At 41.7% G+C, this 19,968-nt stretch overlaps 2 protein-coding genes across 8 annotated transcripts in view; one reads left to right on the top strand and one right to left on the bottom strand.

Annotated features, from left to right (window-relative positions):
- brp (ELKS/RAB6-interacting/CAST family member bruchpilot) overlaps positions 1-19,968 on the bottom strand; it is a 164,552-nt gene that overhangs the window by 89,584 nt on the left and 55,000 nt on the right. The window lies entirely within an intron of this gene.
- Positions 1-19,968, top strand: part of LOC109036465 (uncharacterized) — a 179,213-nt gene that overhangs the window by 111,260 nt on the left and 47,985 nt on the right. For both annotated transcript variants that reach the window (XM_072301390.1, XM_072301388.1), the window contains exon 1: positions 13,285-13,696. The gene's annotated coding sequence lies outside the window, so the exon portion shown is untranslated. Of the gene's footprint in view, positions 13,697-19,968 lie in introns of those variants that run through there.

The following is a 19,968-nucleotide window of genomic DNA, read 5'->3' as shown; positions in this document are numbered from 1 at the left end:
GGACGGATTCATACGGCTCGATGGATGCTTGGCAATGTCGCGAAAATAGTTGGGCCAAATTTCGCGGAAACTGCGAGAATTTCGCCGAGAGGTCGGTGGCTTCCACAGCCGGCTGTGCTGCGACTCGGATTGATTCACTCCCGGCGTCCCGGCTCGACGCACAGTCGACCGAGTCAGTAGGAGAGCTCGGACAAAATTTTGAAACTTTAAACGCTTTTACTCCGCTTTTACAAGACTTTGAGGTTCTGAAAGTGGTCCCATTGGTTTTCTCGTGAAATGCTCCTGTAGGAGCACCCCTTAAAATTTAAAATGTGACTAAATAAGCATCAAAATTCGCAGTTTTAGTCAAAAACTAGGGAGTTCCGACCCCCAAAGGCCTGCCTCGCGGATTTCTGAAGGCCTCGCAAAATCTCAAACGGAAAAACCGCAGTATTTTTTAAAAATTTAAAAAAAAACCTCAATCAACCCACTTCAAGCTCTAAAAAAGCTCTCAACTTGAGGCCAAAATGGAGGGGATATCCTACGCTATCCTGAGAGTCCACCTCTACATCAAGACAACCTCTCCATGCAAAGATAGGGAGCAAATACATTGACAGGGCTGCCACTTTATTTGGGGACTCTAAAACTGAAATCACGGCAACCTTGGTAATGTATTTGCTCCCTATCTTTGCATGGCGAGTTTGTCTTGATGGAGAGGTGGACTCTCAGGATAGCGTGGGATCCCCTCCATTTTGACCTCAACTTGAGAGCTTTTTTTTGAGCTTGGGAGTTAATTTCAGAGAAAACCATTGGGACCATCGTGTTTCTCGATCTTGTACATGAGAATCAATACGTAGTCAAATCGAAAATTCCTCACAAATGCAACATCTCCATTCTGTGGCAACCCTGTATAATGGATTTTATGTCCAGCCTCTCTGGTTGACTGGATTCACTGTGCGGCGCTCGTTTCTCGGTCACAGACTACACTCCCGAACGTGAGTAGTAGTGTAGTACGCCTGCCGCGCAACGTTTCCCCTCGCGCCCGATAGATGGCACTCGACGAGGTCCTCCAGTCGAGAGCGCGGAGACTAGGGTGTAGCCGTCCAACCATGCTGAGTCGATAACCCGAGCGTGCACCGCTTTGATTCCAGCCCCGGCTAAAAAAGAATCACGCAGCTTAGGATCATTAAATTCGCAAAGTACAGACAATTTTGACTTCAACAGCGGGCTAATTGTTGGAATTGGTAGACAAAGCGATAGACAAAGATACATAAGGAGTATGGAGCGATCCTATTGGTTGAAACGGGTGGTCGTTATAGACTAAGGGAGAAAATTATGGATGGAATAATAGAGAATTTGCAAGTGTCTGAAATTTGATGAATTTCGTGTTTAAGTGGAAACTACTGAATGAACTGAACACGAGGATGCCTTTGGTTCATGAATTGAACAATTTTTGGAGAAGATATGACAAAATGATCTAATCTGCTAAAATGCGTGTATTCAAATGGGAAATGCCGGCAGATGATGTCACAAGGCGGCGCATTTTCTCACTTTTAAATATATTTATATACTATTTCCCATAGCCGAAAAAATAATAAAAAATACTGCAAAAGCAGCTCTTTAAGCACTTCTCGATGAAGCAATAAAAAATTTGCGTGCAAATTCTCCATTATGGAATTATGTCCCTGCCAAATCGTGGATTGAGGGACCAAGGCAGGAAAGAGGAGATGCGATCTGCCGGAGGAGTCCTGGCAGGATCGCTATCAGTTTTTCAAAAGTAGGTATCAAGAAAAATATCTGATTCAGAAAAAAAATTACAAACGAAGAAAGGCAAAAAAATCTCTCGTTTCCTGAGAGTTAAAGTGTAGTAATTTCTAATTCGTTCGTCTTTCGGTGATACAAGGAACAGCACCTTTCACTAGTCTAGTTGAGAGAGAAACCAAACACGCAATCTGGCTTGGAGCGGCGCGGCGCAGAGAGCAATGATGACGAGGACTTGAGATAGAAAGGAGAAGCCCTCGGCGCGCCGGTCAGCATGAAACACATATTAGCGCCTACAAGACTCCATGAATACTTCACGCATTGCGTCACACGTAGTGCAGTCAGCAGCACAGCGGTTGGCGTGAAACTCATAGTGCCTACAAGACTGTATGGATACTTCACGCATTGCGTCAAAAACAGTGCGGTCAGCAGCGGTCGGCGTGAAACGCATAGCGCCTACAAGACTGTAGGAATACTTCACGCATTGCGCCAAACACAGTGCGGTTGGCGCGGTGGCGGAAATTAAAATCATTAAACCACATTCATGTTTATTCTTTCATAATTTTTTCGTTCTTTTCTTAAAAATGAAAGGCCTCCTCCACACAGAGATATTTTTACGGAACTTAATTTTCGCGCAAAGTTCTGTGAACTTTTACTAGTGTTGACAGGGCTTTCACAAAAAATGTGCCCAACACGAGTAAACGCGTCTTATGCACCACTCCTCCTCCGGCACGTTCACTTTATGGTTTGTATCGATGTTTCAAAACGAATGAGACCCCGCCGAATGACGTATTTTGCCACCTCCTGGTGGCAAAATACAGGCGGCCCATGGGCGGCAAGTAGGTAAATCCGGCCCTGGAAATGTATAGACAAAGATATAGAAAAAGAAGACATAGGGAGTATAAAGCGATCCCATTGCCCATTGGTTGAAATGTGTGCTTCTTATAGACTCAGGAGGTAAATAAGGCTAACTATCGGGTCTCTCGTGGGTTGCCGTTAGTTAGTCTATTACCTCTGTCTTTTGTCCACTGCAACCACCCGTTTCCATCAATAGGATCCGTCCATATTCTTTTTGTCTTCTTTGTCTATTGCTGTGTCTATCAATTTCAAAAATCAGCCCGCTGGTAAGGACCCTAATAGGGGTTAAAGGAATGGTGTGGGCGAGACCAATGTATACAGGTCAGTCATTGCGCATCTTTTTGAAATCTACTCCACCGCCCGGCAAGGCGGCACTCGGCGGCAGCCAATCTGACGTCTCATTGGCTGCTCCCATAAGAAATACATTGCAGGCAGTCAATTATACGTCATTGCGTACAGAGTTTCAAAACTCGTCGTCGGGAATGTTTGGATCGGTCTTGGGTGTGAGACTTTTTGATCACGCTCTATAGTCGCAGAATGAGTATATCATAGAGTTAAATTCATGCTCATCCTCATCAAAGAGGTCAAAGTGACGAGCCGGCCAACGATCAACATGACCGGAGGCGAAGTTCACGGCCCGGACAGCCCGAGCGAGGCCGTGCTAAGTTAGGACGCCGTATGAGCCATCGGACGTTGCCAAATTTCCTCAGGCAAATCACGAATTTTCAGGAAAACTCGTAAATATTTCTCCTCCGATTTTTCACAGAATTTCATTCGTAATTTGATCTCTAAAGTCCGGAAATTTCAAGGAGAGTTATTCTCTACTCTTCTCAAAATTTAATATTTTCTGAGAGGAAATTTGGCAACATTCGAGTGCTTACACGACGTTTTTACTTAGAACAACCCGAACGCGACTGATCCCGGAGCAATTTATTCAACTCGCGGAACTTGTCCCGCTGCTCGTGTACGCTCGTCTAGCGTCAGTATTTACGAACTCGGTTTTATTAGCTCACCGGCGTCGACCGGGGGGAGGGGGTTGGAAATATGAGGAGGCCGAAAATGCAGTGGCTGCGGGGGTGCAGTCGGAGTTTCGACACTGGGAGCTGGGGCCGGTGACACACTTGCGGAAGCTAGACGGGTCGGCTGTCACTCACGAGACAACCGAGCGGCTAGCTCCGCGAATTGATTTAGAGCCCGGCTGCACGCTAGTCGCCGCGCCGTGGGAGAAACCCGATGATTTCCCGGTTCCCCGTCCTCGGGGAACAGCAGCAAGTGGAAAATCTGCACTTTATGTCCCGGAAAATTCAGCGAGAAAAGATAGGTGCACACTGGAAAAAAAAACTCCGGCCGTGGAAGCTGTACTAACGGCGCTACATATAGACCAGTGCTCCCATTTCCCGGAACTGGTACGGAATTGCGGAACTTTCGAGATTTTTTGAAATTTCCCCGGAAAGTTTGAAATTTCTGAAATGTTCGGATCTTTTGCAATTTCCAAAACTTTCTCGGAAAAAATCTAAGAAGAATCCCGGAACTCTTGACGTACACGGAGTGGAAGTTTGAATGAAAAAGTTCCAAATCCCGGATCTTTTAACGGGCATGGAATGGGAGCACTGATATAGAGATATCGTCTACGTTTCGCGCTCAGAGGCCGAAAGTTCTGGGCGCAGCACCTGGAGCAATCGAAGCTACAGCTCCAGCACCCAGAACTTTCGGCCTCTGGATCCGGAATTTTTTTCAGTGCAGTGAATAGGGTCTAGAGTGTCAGTGGAAAGCGAAGTCAGGGTCACACAATCAAAGTAGAGTACGTTTACAGGGAGAGTACGGACTTGTCAAAATATGGAGTTTTCATAGGGCCCAAGAGAGCGGCCAACCTTCTACCACAAAAAATGTCACTGCCAATCTTCAAATTCCAATATCAAACCAAGATGGCCGAGAATGTTTATAAATAAGCGTTCCTCCGGAAAAATGAGTAAAATACAATGACTATAAGTCGAATACGTGCTTCACAAACGACTGGACGTAATAATCGTGATAGTAAATCATTCTGGATAATTTGAATTCATAGGTTAGCTGCCTTCGTGCGCCCTAAAAGCTCCATGACACAACCTCGAAATTACAGACTCTCCCTAAGGTATCCTAAATCAAACTGAAGCAATCAAACTAGCCTGCTCAGCGAGGTCAGGATTCCGAGTGGTTCTGCGAATAGCAGTCGGACATGAGTGCTAATCTTCGGGCCGCAGTAATTTCGTGGCATGGAGATCTCTGTTTGGTATTCGCAGAGCCGATCAGAAGCCTGACCTCGCCAAATTAATTGCTCAGTTTGATCGTGTGGCTGCACCAGGATTTTGAGAATCACAATACGGCGAAAGCGTCTAGGAGTGCATTTTGACTCAGACAGAGAAGGAAACTTATTTCTTGGGCCAGCTGTGCGGCTGACCCTTCCGATGGCGTGTTGAAAAAATCAATCTATAATTCCAGTATCCGCACTTTATCACAATGGTGCAATATCAACTCATGCAGACGCTGTTTTCATTTCTCAGAATCAGAGGTCAAGTTCCTGGACGAGGATCTTCAATGATTTTACCTCGTTGATCCTCAATTTCAGAAAGGCCTTGGCCTCGCCACTCATTTTATTCGGTGCATTCCGTCTTTCTATAATATGAATGCTCATACGAGTTTCTTTAAAGTAATGGATCACTAGACAAGGTACGATTTTTCAGCATTCCGATACATGGTCGGAAATGAACATTACTCGATTGAGAAGCTTGAAACCGTTGTAGTGCGCGATTTGACTCACTTAGAGCTTTGAGTTTCTTGTCAGCGGGCAGTTCAAATTCCTCGTAACCAATGTGAAATAAAAACGTTAATATCTTCGTTTGGAGTTTGTTTTATTAGTTTTCATTGCGCGAATCGTGCTCTACGTGAAATTCTGGTTAAGAAACGTGTATCAAATTGCTTAAATTCGTACCTTGTTTAGTGGTCCATTAATAAAGAAAAATGCCCATGTGGCTTTTCAGGTAATTTTTCCCAGGAAGTAAAAAAAACAACATCATCCCAAGTTGGTACCAAATACGATCCTATCTAGCTAAGAACGGAAACCAACCAAAACACTGAGCTTATCAGCTTTCATGACACCTGCGATAAGACTGCGGAATTAAAACGATGGATTGAATTTCGACACAAGCCTTTAGCCTTTGTATCGAGCTAGTGGAGTCTCATCATTCAATTGATATCTAACATCAGTTTATGCCCACCAAACCCGTTATGTATCGGTGCATATCGATGTACTCGCTGACGTGTATACGCTGCAACCTGATAATGCGGGGATGGATCGTAAAAGACGATCCAGATAGAGCCCGCTGAAATTTTAACCCCTAACGCTTCAGTCAAAACTGGTAATTAACCGGCGTGTGGAAATGCTGTGTGTGTGTGTGGGGGGGGGGGGGGCGGGAATTCCAGTGGATATAGCGTTCATGAGCTCGTGTTGCCGAATATGTGAAAGAAACCTTGCATCTGCTAAAGTTCAGTCCTTACAACCAACCTGTTTTCTTTCTCTGAAAGAAAATTGAATTATCAAGCACGGTTTTGACACTTAATGTCTAGAAATGTTTGGATACATACATTCCAGTCGCTTTACAGCACGCTCGGGCGCTCTGCGACACCTAATCGCCATCCTTGCCTATCGATCCAGAGGTCATCTGGTAGATGGCATCTTGTGATTTCATCTTGAATGCCACCAATCCACGATTTTGCTGGGCGTCCCCTACGTCTTCTCCCAGGAGGAACCCAATCTAGCACCTTCTTAGGCAACCTATCATCTGCCATTCGTCGAACATGACCATACCAGACAAGCTGTTTGGTCATAATTTCATGCACGATGTTCTGCTCGGCGTTCATGATCTCACGGACTCTTTCATTCCTTGCGTGATCTCTCCTCGAGATTCCGGCTGATCTTCGCCAGAAATCCATCTCAGTTGCCTTAAGAATCTTTTTGGTACGCTCTTTCATGGGCCACACTTCACTGCCGGCCGTAGGTCAGAATGCTTTTGATTATGGTGTTATAAATCATTCTCTTTTTTTCTTTGGAGATACTTTGATCCCAAAGAATCCTATTTAACATAGCAATAGCTTTCCTTCCCTGCAGGTTTCGATCTTTTATGGCTTGGTCCATCTTTCCATCCTGGGATACTCGAACTCCTAAATATTTGTAATGCTCGCAGCTTTTAAGACATAGAGCTGGAAGATGGATGTTTGGATAACTTATACTAAATGAGAGTATCAAGTTCTTAATTCCCACGAATTAATCATTTTGCGTTGTTCCCTGACCAAAAATTGCGAATAAATAATAGTGTGTCGTCACAAGTTATATCGATTAATGATAGCACCTTGTGCCTGTATCCACTTTTTCATCTACGCGTCATATTTTCCAGTCGGAACATCAATTGATTTTCCAGACTATTTCCTGTATTTCCGCTCCGTGCATTTAAGTTTTAATGCATTGCTTATTCCGTTTGGCATGGACCGGACGATAGACAGACCGAAGAGGGAGGCACACCTTGCAGCATGAGAGGATTTCTGGCGCGAGTTCAAAACGCGAACCTGGGAAACGGCATCGTTGCCAAATTGCGTATTAATATTCAAGCGAAGAATTGCGATCGGTTTAATCGGAGGGCTGCGGAAATTGGTATTCAGGACCATGGTGCATTCAAGAAAATGGCATGCTCGAGAAAAGTATAGAAATATCGAGAAAGGTCTGAAATAGAATACGAGATGGAAGAATAATCACAACTCGCACTAAAAAAAAAAAAAAAAAAAAAAAAAAAAAAAAAAAAAAAAAACCCATTGGATCTTGAGTCCAGACGCTTAAAAACATCGACAAGAAAAAGTACTCTTGATTCCATCAGAATCTAGCTTAAATAAAGAACCAAGCCTCTTATTTTAAGCGGATTTCGTTTTGATTCAAGCAAAAATCCGATTGAATCAAGAGTATTTTTTCTTGTCATTGTTTTCAATAGTCTGGAGTTCTGGACTCTAGATCCAATGTGTCTTTTTTCCAGTGCGTGTTTCCCAGGCAAAATTTCACTCATAACATGCTGAGGTTTTTTGAAAAACTGACATTAATTGATAAATAAAGGATAAGTGTTAATATCTCACATCAGAATCAGGAAATTCAAACTTCTCGCTTACTCAGAAACTTAAATCCATGCACGTCAACTCAGCCAAAAAAAAACATGTTTACAGCGTGCGACAGATTACTCTTGTTATTTTTCTCCAAAAACCATCCTCACTCTGATGCGAAATATGTCTAACCTCATTTGAAAAATCAGCTTCCTGAGAAAATTATCCCAGATCGTACAGACACTGAAATGCGTTTTGTTGTCAATTTGATACAATGATAGTATTTGGTTTTGTGATGAGCGAAGAATTTGAATTAACGAATTCAGCGCAATAAAGGTTTGGTTATTTTTCACAGTCGAATTTGGAAATATTTAATGTGAAATATTTTATATGTACACACTCCGTGTTCTGCGTGAAATTTTTATGAGAAAAAATATGTTCTCGTGCGCAGAGGTAGTGTTATCTTGGTTAGTGATTCACTTTAGAATAGGGCAAAAAACATACGAGCTGTTCTAAACTTTTTTAAGCCATACCCATTGCTTGAAGCAATCATGGCGAGCGATATGCAAGAAGTAGCTCCGCTTGCACGTAATACTAATAGGAGACACGAGTAAAGCATTGCACAGTAGTCACTTTTGGGACACGTTTGCGTCAAAAGGGTTACTTCTAGTTTCACCTGAGAAAAAGTACCGTCTAGTATTCAACTTTTCTTCAAGAAGGAATGCTTCGTTTTTTCAATGGTTCGTGGTGGTGCGATGAAATGTGCTTTTAAAGTCCCGATATATTTTTAAAGGCTCTCTTGGATACTTTTAACTCTCACAGCACCGTCTAGTCTCACCTTCTCGGCGCTCCTCCAACGTGAAGGCGTATCTCGCTTTTCATATGAGCTCCAGAAAGCATGAATTCATGTGGAAGCCAGGGCTCACATGAAAATTGCGATACGTCCTATCTTCATTGGAGCGACGTTATTCGGACCGAGTTAAAAAAGTCGCATTTTGGAAAAAAAATGAAATGGGAATAGTTTCGAATTTAACTAATCGTAAATTTAATCCGCCATAAAATTCAAAGTCAAGAAAAAATATTCTCAACGAGAAAATAGTCGTTAAAGCTTGTCCGCGACATCGAGTCGTGTGAAGAAATGAAGCAAACCTCTTTTACTCGGTCTAAACTTGTCGCGTTCCTGTCAAATGTAACATTTTTCGCCACTTTGGTAATCTTCGAAAAAGTTTTCAGAGGAGATGAACTCGGGTGAAGGATCGACAACAATGTCTCTATGCGGCGCTACGGGTCGTTGCGTTGCGCCACAATATTTTCAATTAAGAGCTCCCGTCCAAAGTTTCAAGCCAGACGCCCCCCCCCCCTTCCGCCCCCCGGCCCCACCCCCGCGGCCCGCCTAGGATTCTTTTTGGGCCCAGCTGAACCCAACGCGAGCCGTAAACCTTCCGGTGGAGAATCTCTCTCGTGTGGTTTCAGCATCGCCTCGCGCCCCCGGCAGGTGAGACTAGAGCTAGGACCTGGAAAAACTGGGAGCTCTCGGTATTCATCAGTATGCCGATTATCGAAATTGATAGACAAAGCTATACACAAAATTGGGTACACGGACTTTATGTCCACTTTTTTACGTCCACAGACTTTTCGTCCACAATGTTTACGTCCACAGTTCTAAAGCCCACACTATTGTTAAGTCCATTACTTAAACGTCCACTAAGTAAAGTCCACAGATGTAAAGTCCACTAAAACCAAATTCGAGCGGTATATTTTCGTCCGTGTAAAATTATATTGACAATATCGAAATGAGAAAATGAAGAGAGAATGAGGTGTTGTTATCGTAACTCATATTTCAAATGAAACGTTAATTTCTTCTTTTGATTCATCTTTTCAAATTGTCATTGGTAAATACTTGGTTTCATTTCTATCCTTGAAATTTCCGATATAAAATATGCCTTAAATGTACATTCTTTTTTTTTTAATGAAATTGATTACTTCATTTTAAAAACATTTACATTTTTAAAACATGGTAAATATTTGTAAACCCCTTTCCAAGCAATGGCATCGATATGAATCTCAATGAACCGTAGTTGCAATGATAGAGACTATACAAAAATTAATAAAAGAGGAAAAAAACTGAGAAGCACGCAATTTGTTGTTTTTAACTTATTTGTACATCGACCTTCTTGGATCAAATACGTCAAATTTTGAGCGTTTAGTTGCGCTTACACCACGCTGCAGCACAGTAAAAGCCCAAAACATAAAAGAATAAATTTGAATGCCTTGGAAATCATTTTTGACACGGAACCACTATTATATTTACAAAAAACACATTATATTTTCCAATAGTACATATTTCTTTTTTATCAGTTTAAAAGGGAATAATCAATGCAGAAAGTGCAAACATTTCAAAATCATGAGTTTAAAAACGCTGACTCCGCGAGTTTAAATATTAGAGCCTAACACACAGCGGAGCGGCGTGTTAGCAGCGCAGAACGCTTTGGCACCTACAAACCTAACGGGATACTTCACGCATTGCGCAACGCGTGAAGTATCCCGTTAGGTTTGTAGGCCTGTGCGCGTGTCACGCTGGTTGCCTGCCGCGCCGCAACGCTTTAAGCAACTATTTCGCGTCAGAGGCGTTGCACAGTATCCTACAAGATTGAAGGCGCAGAAAACAACTAGTCAAAGAGGACTTTCAATTTTGACTGCGTCTGTCACTGAAAAATGTTTAATTTGGCATTGGAGCGTTTCCTAGGCTCTCGCTTTGGTTTTCATTTTATCATATCCGCACACTGTATACATGAACATATGTTTTTATCTGCTCTTAGAGTCTGTTCTCTTTCATGACTTGATTCATGAATGAAATGTTTTTAAGAGTGAAGGTAGTAGTAGTATGCATTTATTTTTGAGGTGGTTCCTGTCATTTAAATGAGAAGAAAAAAATGTGGATATAATATGTCCACAATTTTGACAATTTTGGTCATATTCATGGTTGGACATTAAATCATGTGGACTTAATAAAGACTGGACTTAACGTTTCGGACATAAATAGCGGTGGTCATTTATTTAATGGATGAAAGGTAGGTGGACATAAAGTCCTGGAAGCCAAAATTGATATGGAGGGCATAGAGAAAAAAATGAGGTGTTCGCATCTTGAGGATTGTTTACCCCGTGACGTAGGTCAGTACAGGTACCCTAGCACAATCCGAAATTCGAAGTATGTAAAATGGACCCTAATGTTCGATTTTTTGCTTAAATCAACCTATGATATAATTTCAAACACTTCATATAGTATGACTTTTTTCCATAAACTACACAATTTCCAAGAAAATCAATGATAAAAATCGTCTGTGCCGAACTAAATCATTAAAAAAATTCAAGATGCCCAATATGCAAACACATCCTTTTTTTCTCTATGTGTGGAGAGATCCGATGATGGAAGCGGGTGGTTGCACTGAACGAGGGAGGTAGGTAATAGACTAACTAACGGCAACCCACGAGAGACCCTTTAGTCCATCATTTTCTCCCTCGGTCGATAAGAGCCACGCATTTCAACCAATAACATTGCTCCATACTCCATATGTCTTCTTTGTCTATCGCTATGTCTATCAAGTTCAATTATCAGTCCGCAAGCATCTCCGGGAAAATTAGGGAATATGATAGAATATCGATGCTGAAAACCGGGAAGTTCTTCGTTCTTCGCTCTAAAAGCAAATTATTCTATAAATTGGTGATTGTCGTTGATTTGGCTTCCGAGAATGAGACAAAAGATGAAAAAATTCAGCTGTGGTACAAATTCTTAAAAAGTCAGGGATAGCACGGACAAGTTGCAAAATTGTACTCAACTCACTTTTAAGCTCTGACTTTTTTTCTCTTGTTGAATTCTTATAATTTTATCATTTGAACACCGGTCTGAATTTTCTAGTAACTGATTTGTCTGAATCATACGATTCTACAAAAATAGTGTGAGAATATAATTTTATTTAGAAAAACTCCGAGATTTGTTCCCTGTGCGAACAACCAGTCTCGTGGACCGAAAGTTTGAATTGACGAATGTAAAAGACACAAACTTCTCGCTACCGAATTCAATTTGGAAAGTTTTATTGTGTCCACCGCGTCCAATGTAAATTCTGAGGGGCAACGCGTATCATTGGGTGAGCTTATCTCCGCACGTATTTCGTTTGTGAAGGTTGTTTTCGTGTGAGTGTGATTCTTCATTCTATTGAGTATTAAGAATTCCATGCACCTTAACGTATAATTTGGGAGAATTGCCGTGGAACTTCGATTATTAGCCGGCGATTATTAAAAACAAAGGAATAAGGACCAATCCACACTGAGAGTTTTGTAAAAAGACCTGTGCACAATAGCTAAAAAACGATGATGTATGTTAGATAGAGACACAAACGAAATCGAAATGAATGATGGCATATAAGGACGGAAGCACCAACAATTAACAATTGGACTACATTTTGCAATTAGGAACTATAAATTCTGGCTCGGTATAAAAACAACGTATGAACCATTAGTTCCCTTATGCACGTAAGTGTTTTTTTGGATGAGCCAGAAATTATAGTTCCTAATTGCAAAATGAAGTCCAATTGTAAGTAAAAATCACTTGGGGCCACATTTAACTCCGTCTCTGAAGTCACCAGTGGAGAGGCGTGGATGAAATAGAGTTTTCCCTATTTGAAGCTGTGGTAAAGAATCGATTATTAAGGTGTTCGTGGGGAACACTCTGTTAATCGATCTTTTTCCGTAGGTTGAAATGACAGATCAATCGATAAATCGCAAAGCACGCCACGCCACCGGCAGCTTCGTAAACCGAAATACGTGTTTTTGCAGTTTAACCGTCGTAATTCCATCCGTATCCGATAATCGGTTTTTTACTGCAACTGCTAAAGGTTCAATCGAAAAATAATCCACCATTTGCACCGATGTGAACAACATCATTGCGTTTTAATTGGTCCGAAAATCGTGGCGTAACATCATTCGCGCGGCAACCAGGCGAAATTGCTGAAGACGAGGAATTGTGACAAATGAAAATTATACACTTGCGTGCCCTGAATTTAATATTGTCATCCACCCCTTCGCTTAGCCTCTCCCCATTTGCGGCCATCGCGAGAGGGGGTGGGGGTTCCAGCCGTTCATTATTTATTAATGGCCAGGCAGCCAAAATTATATTGTGCGCGGCGGTCTATTTAACGCTCTGTTGCGGGTTTTATGTAGCGCTCTGGGAAATTTTCATGTAATTTAATTCAAACTGGGAATTTACGCGCCAAGCATGGCAACGCTTTATGCCGCTCTGCCTTGTCCGGTATCGGTAATCACTGTTGTTTTAGCTGTTGTGGGTCGCCTCCCTGTCGGGTGAGACGTCCATATTATCGAGGGATCCTTGGCATAAAGCCGATGCGTCTTGAATTTTCTACAATTTCTCGGATGAAGACGTGTTAAATTAGTATATACTAGGGAAATTTGGCAACCTATCGGTGGTATTTAAGGAAGATACCACTTATTTTCTTCAATATTTTCAAGTGTCTGATACTCATACTAGGTCTGATAAAATTCGAGATACGAACGGGTTATAAGACACTAACCGTGAAGAAGTATTTCGACTAAGTCTCTTCTATTTTCACAGTTGTATTACTCACGGTGCTAAGTCATTTTTCCTAAAAAAAAATTGTCCTACATCAGGTTTTCCTATTACTTTTTTCCTACTCGTTTTTTGTCCTATTACAGTAAGTCCTACGAGTGAGATGTCCCACTGGCTTTTTTCCTAAGGGTGTTTGTCCTAATAATCCAATAATAATTGAAACGTAAACATGAGTAGAGTAGAGGGAAATTTTTCAGAAAGACTTAAGTTTTCTCAGCGAGCCGAATATAAGTGCGTGAACAGGAGACATTACAAGCTGAGCCTTCTATACCGTCAATATAAGGAGGAGGATGAAGCTCCACTACTTACGGGCATGCGGCCACAACTTTAACTTGTGAGGTACCTATGTTGTTTTTTTACTTTCTCGATCCCCTAGTTTTAAAATTGAATTTAGGACAAATGCCTCTAGGAAAAAAGCCAGTAGGACATCTCAGTCGTAGGAGTAACTGTGATGGAACAAAAAACGAGTAGGAAAAAAGTATTAGGAAAAATTGCAGTAGGAAAAAATGTTTTAGGAAAAATGACTTGCCACCATTACTCACGTAGTCCTTAGCCCTTGAATCACAAATACAAATAAAACAAATGGAAACAAACGCAATATGGAAATAGAGAGAGGAAACGGAATCGCGTTGAGACGGCGCTGAGATACAACTATTCGTACTCGATGGACGTCCGTGTTGCGTGCGCAGAATTGAAGGCGCGACGGCGCGAGACGCGAACTCGCAATGCCCCGCTCTTCATAAGTATTTTTGACTGTCTCATGACCTTGTGTTATAAATTTTGATGAGTTTATTAGGAGTGTAGCCGAGTGCTAGAACTAATGTAAAATTTTCTTTAAAAAAACTTACATTTTATTCTACATATAACTTACTACAATAACTTACATATTATTTCTAGCATTCGGCTACACTCCCAATACCAATACATTCAGTGCTACTACCTTTTAGACATTGTTTTACAATGTTCGCTGAACTTGAGGGAATTTCACTCAAATGTGTCAGAGAAATTAGGGAAATATCAGGGAATTTCATCTCCCAAATGCTGTGGCAATCCTGTTTTACTGTTTTACTGTTTAAAAAAAATCATGTCCGACCTCTCCCATGAACTCGATCCACTGTGCGACGCTGAAAGACTGACAATGCAGGCTCTCTTAAATATTCAATTTCGTGGCCGGCGGCAACCGTTTGATGAAATTGGCGATAATCCGTCTTCCGTCAGAGCTGAGGACTCACCAATCAACGGGCCGACGGAAGCCGGGGGTCTTAGCAACGAGGCCCGGGTCGATTTTACGATTTCACGAAATCCGCTTTAAAGCGTCCCGCGGAATGGCCCGAGATCGCTACCGCTCCGTGCAAAAACCACGAATCTGCGCGGGATGTCAACCGGAGTTGTGCGCTTTATGATTAATGAGACAGATCGGCGCGAGCACGATAAAGTCGCGGTAATAATTTCCCGCCGCGACGCGATAATTGCTTAGAATTCAGAATAACGACTCGGGGACGGGGGTAGCTCTTCTGGCCAGAATTCAGCAAATCCTCGTTTTCTTCGGGCGGGAATTAGGCGAATTCTTCGCGCGATTCGGCGGCTGCGCCTCGACCCGAACTAAGGAGAAGATGCTCCGCGAATGATTTAATTCCCGGTCAGGAAGCGCCCCAGCAAGCTTGAAACGGTGTCGTCTAATGGTGGATCCAGAAATTCTCTCACCTCCGTTTTGCCCTCTATGAAAAGGCACGGCTTACATGTGTCGTAGGCGAATAGTCAAATCAGGCATTTTGTCAAATGCCTAGGAAAATAGTCAAATATTCTTATTTAGACTGAGATTCTGATTATTTAGTTGACCGTTGACAAAATAATTATTTGATCGTGTAGGAAAGAATTCTGTGTAAAAACTCGCTTCATATGATTATAAATACGTTTTTTCTGGTTATTAAATGCAAATGTATCTAAAAATATGCAGTATTTTATAAAAGAAAAAGTTGTCACAATCTGGACGGTTGAAGAAACAAATGAGGAGCAATTTTGAACGGGAAATACGATGACTGCTTGTACTTCGACGGATTATTTGTCTCCACGTATTGAAAATTTGGGAGGTCTTCGTGAAAACATAAAAAAATCTCCCTGAAAAAGGAAAAGAAAAAAAAATCGAGTGTGAACGCAACCAAAGACAAATGAGACATACTCGAGCCTCGTTTTTTAAATGTTTCCCCGAATATGAGCAACATCACATCTCATCGGCAGCATGAAGCGGAGCATTGGGAGTTCACGCTTCGCGCGATCGCGCCTTCAATTTTTCGCACGCAACGCGGACATCCATCAAGTACGAATAGTTGTATCTCTGCGCCTTCATCAAAGCGCGTCTTTTCCCGTGAGCTATTTCTATACTGTGTTTGTTTCCGTTTGTATTATTTGTAGTAAGGGCCACGCAAGCAACACAGCAGATAATAGGAAATACGTAATTGGGCCTCGCGAGTTAGCCAGTTGTGCTCGATTCTTTTGGATTAGCTAAAAATAATAAGGTCTGTCTAAACCGCAACTTTCCACGTTCAATATTAACCGAGATATCGCCCTCTGAACAGTCGGGTTTTTGACGCCATCAACCGTGGTAGTGACACCCTTGGTTTCTTTCACCTTATTTTCATTCGAGGTTCACAGTGAGTAACCAATAAAAATGTGCGTGTGTTTCCCTAATTGATGAAAGCAAGATGGAAGAAACCATAAGGGTGTCACTACCGCGGTGGATGACGTCGAAAACCCGACTTTTCAAATTATAGAACTGTAGCCTATCATTTTTTGAATAGTGCCATTATTTAGTCCTATCAGACTTCCGAAAACTGTTGAACTAACCGTAGCAAAGAAAAATCTTGAGATAGAGAATAAATAGTATAATAAGATCAACGGACTTTACTTTATTTAAGTAGATAGAATAAAAAATCTTATTCATTCGAGTTTTCCACAATCTCGGTCAATATTGAACGTAGATAGTTGCGTTTTGGACAGATCTTATAATTTAGCTTATCTACAAGAATCAAGCATCAAAACACGATTTTGTGACCAGCGCAACTGGCCCTTTAACGCTAGTGGAAAGATACTGGGAAAAGTCTGGGACTCATGAAATGTGTCGCAAGTCGCAACCTCGGCGTTCTTCTCTGAAGGCTACCTTTTTTAATGAAAGACTTAAACACTTGTCACGATTGATTTTTTCAGTCGTGCTCTGGTTCTTTTCCTACAGGCAATCTGATTAACGTCAAGCAACAAAGCGGAGGAGGCAGCAATTCACCCTTGACCTTTGATCACAATGGAAAGGTTGCAAACGTCAGAATTTTCAGTTGAAAACGTGATCTGTGCAGGGGGAAAAAAGTATTCCTACATTCAGTTTTAAAGCCACGGTCAAAAGTGTAGATTTAATGTACTGATTGTTGCAGTGTCTTATGCTGCCGTGCTAAGGAGGAACGCCGAAAGAGCTTTCAGACGTTGCTATATGTCCTTCACTCAAAACATAATTTACCAGGAAAATTGTGAGTATTTTTCTTTAATTTTTTTCGAACAATTTTGTTCGCCATTTTATCTGAAACGTCTGAAAATGTCAACGGAAAATACGCATCATTTTCTTCAATAATACACATTTTATCCGGGGCAATTTGGCAACCGTCGAATGTTCATGCGGCGTTCTTCCGAAGCACGGCAGTATATATGCCTGATGTGACAGCCTCGCACATTGTCGTGTTACAGAGGGGAAGCTGTGCTTTTAGAGGGAGCATCAAATTGCATAAGCGCGCTTGGCGATTGCGGCTCACGCCAAGATGCACATGCACTTTCTCTAGCTGCAACACGACAGTACAGGGTAACTACGTGATTTTATGACTCGTGACCTAACGACTCCATTACTCTGTGCGTGACCAATGCCCCCTCTGAATTATAGTTTCAAGGAACTCCTTTTTTTTTATCTCGCCCTCACACCTTTTGACAGCCCTGTTTATGTGCAGATTTAATGGTTTTTATTTTGAGTTCAGGAGCAAGTTTATGGGTCATAACTGCCAAACTTTAAAAATGAAATTCATTTCTCGTCAGTTCCTTCTGCAAAAAACGGAAGGGTCCAGAGAGGGGAGGCCAGACTCGCGTTCGCGTTATGGAAGCCTAGGTTTGCGGGGGGGGGGGGGGGGGGTCATATTTTGAGCCACCCTTACAAGGGTGCTGACTCACTTTTGAATGCTCATTTACAAAGTTATTTTCAACTAGCTTTCTCCTTTTGCTCCTGTTCTTCACCTCTTAATGCATTCTTCCGAAGTTACAAGCTGAAACCATAAACGGTATACCTATGATCTTACTGATCATTTTTCAGAAATTTTTCATAATCGCTGAAGAAACCCCTCATTTTTGGTTCTAGCCTGACTTGCTTATTTCGGCCGAGAGTCAGAAAAATCTTTCTTATCTGAACTTTCTGAATTTCTGAAAATGACTTGATAACAGCGACGAACGCTTTGAACCTGGTACATAAACAAAGTCTTTTAATTTAGGTACTTTTGATACAAAAATCCTGAGATTTACCCCTCCCCCCCTCCCCCCTAATAACCAAAAAACAAACTGGAATTTTCTAATAAAACTGGTCAAAAAAGAGGTCCAAAGAAAATAATGACCTCAAATGAGATTTAATCGAATCGTGATAAAATTTGAATCAAGTTCATCACAGTTCTAGGGAAAATGTGTAACATAGCAAGAATTCAATGGAGGTCTAAACATATTCCAGATAGTTTTATTTAAATTTTGTCGTTGAAAGGCTCAAAGAATTGGTGAAATTTGACTTAGGTAATGAAATTTGATCAAAGCCTCAATTTTAAGGATGTCAAACTGAGCAGTAATATTGAGCGTCCGAAATTGAAGTCGTACGAAACTGTAATGCAGCCCATAAAATGAAGACGTACAGCGGAAATAATATCTTCGTAGTTTTATTTTCGTGTAAGGTTATATAATCAAAAAAGATAGGACTTTTTTGAAAATTTCTAGAGAGGGCTTATACGAAAGAGTTGCGAAACGTATATCCGAAGTAGAGGGAGGGAACGCTGTCAAGGATGGATCTTTGATTTGAGCGGAGCCTATCTTAGTGAGGGGGCACAGCGGCGTATTTTGCACGAGCAGCAATTTTTTACGCTGCCGTGATTGGTGTGTGTACTCGTGTACCTCAGCGCCCCCTCACACCCCCTCAACGTGGGGGTTGAGCGCAATCGAGGTCGCGCGTAGGGAGGTTTATACGAGCCGACGTTGCCGCAATGAGCAATAATTGGACGGATTCACCACGAATCATCCTTACTCCATTTTGTATCGCCCATATTTACACCGAAAAAAAGAGGTAGGGGTTAAGTCCCAACTTTTGGATGATATGGACATTCCGAATTAATTGTGGTAATATCCCGATTAATTGGGTTACTAACTCAAATGTTGCGGTACTACCCCAATTGCGGTGCGAGTGCGAGTGCGAGTTGCGGTGCTACCAAAATTAATTGGAAATGTCTTTCATGCAAAAAAAGTGAGGAAATCAGGCAACCTTTGATATAGATGGTGGACACCATCCAATTTTAGGGATTAAACATGAGAGACGCGTTTCTCGGCTCAAGGCATTGTACACCCCTTATCATCCGGCATGCGGCATTTAGGTGTCGAAATTTTTAAAATAAATCTTCCAATTATTTTAAAGAATAAAGCAAAGTATTTATTTTTGATTGAGAACATAATCTGATAATATAGTATATAATTACATGGACTCATTGTTTTTTCATTCAACGCCATGGTTAAGTTTGAGGGGGATAAACATTCACATGAAGGAGGCTGTTGGATGTTTTAAAAAAGCTACGATATTAAAATTCAGTGTCACGCGTAGAGCTCACATCTCTCAAATCCCACCGAGTAGCCTCCAAATATTCGACAGAGCTGACATCGTCTTAGTTGTAGTTACGACCCATAAATGTCGGAATTTTTCAAAAGTTTCACCAAAAAAGTCGAGATTTTCCTACATGAACCTACGTGGCAACCCTGTGGAGAGAATTTTCCCCTTTAACTTTCAAGTATAAATCAATGTAAAACCGACGGATTTTTCCGGGATTTGATTTGATTAGTTATAAATAATTCCCCATGGCCCTGAAAAAAGGAGAGAATACGCGGAGCTTATCGCCCTCAAATTTATCGGCCACATTCTCGATCTTCGCCGGCAGTCTCTCATAATCTTCCGAACTCCACAATTTTTAAAACGTTTTCTACACAAATAAAATGAAATGGCTTATAAAACTTCCTGAAATATTTTCCTCTAATCTGCATGTAAAAATGTGCAACTTAGAGACTTCTTTATCAGGTACCTCCGGCTAATTCCTAAGCGAGAGGTTATCAGTGCACCGCACTGGCAATTTCAGTTGATTCAGAGTCGTACCCATAGGATTTTCTTGTTGTACGGCAATACAATTTGATTCTTAACTGAGGAACTCTCGTTGGTCCGACAACCTTGATCGATGGCCAACGTGGAATTATCATGCAATCCGGCAGCCCTGGCCAATTCCCAACGAACGATTCTCTTCGGTCCGGTAACCCTGGTCCATCTCCAGCCGCGAAATGAGCGCGTAGCAAAC

This window comes from Bemisia tabaci, chromosome 6 (assembly GCF_918797505.1).
Source record: "Bemisia tabaci chromosome 6, PGI_BMITA_v3".
NCBI lineage: Eukaryota > Metazoa > Arthropoda > Insecta > Hemiptera > Aleyrodidae > Bemisia > Bemisia tabaci.
This window is presented reverse-complemented; position numbering and strand designations above follow the sequence as displayed.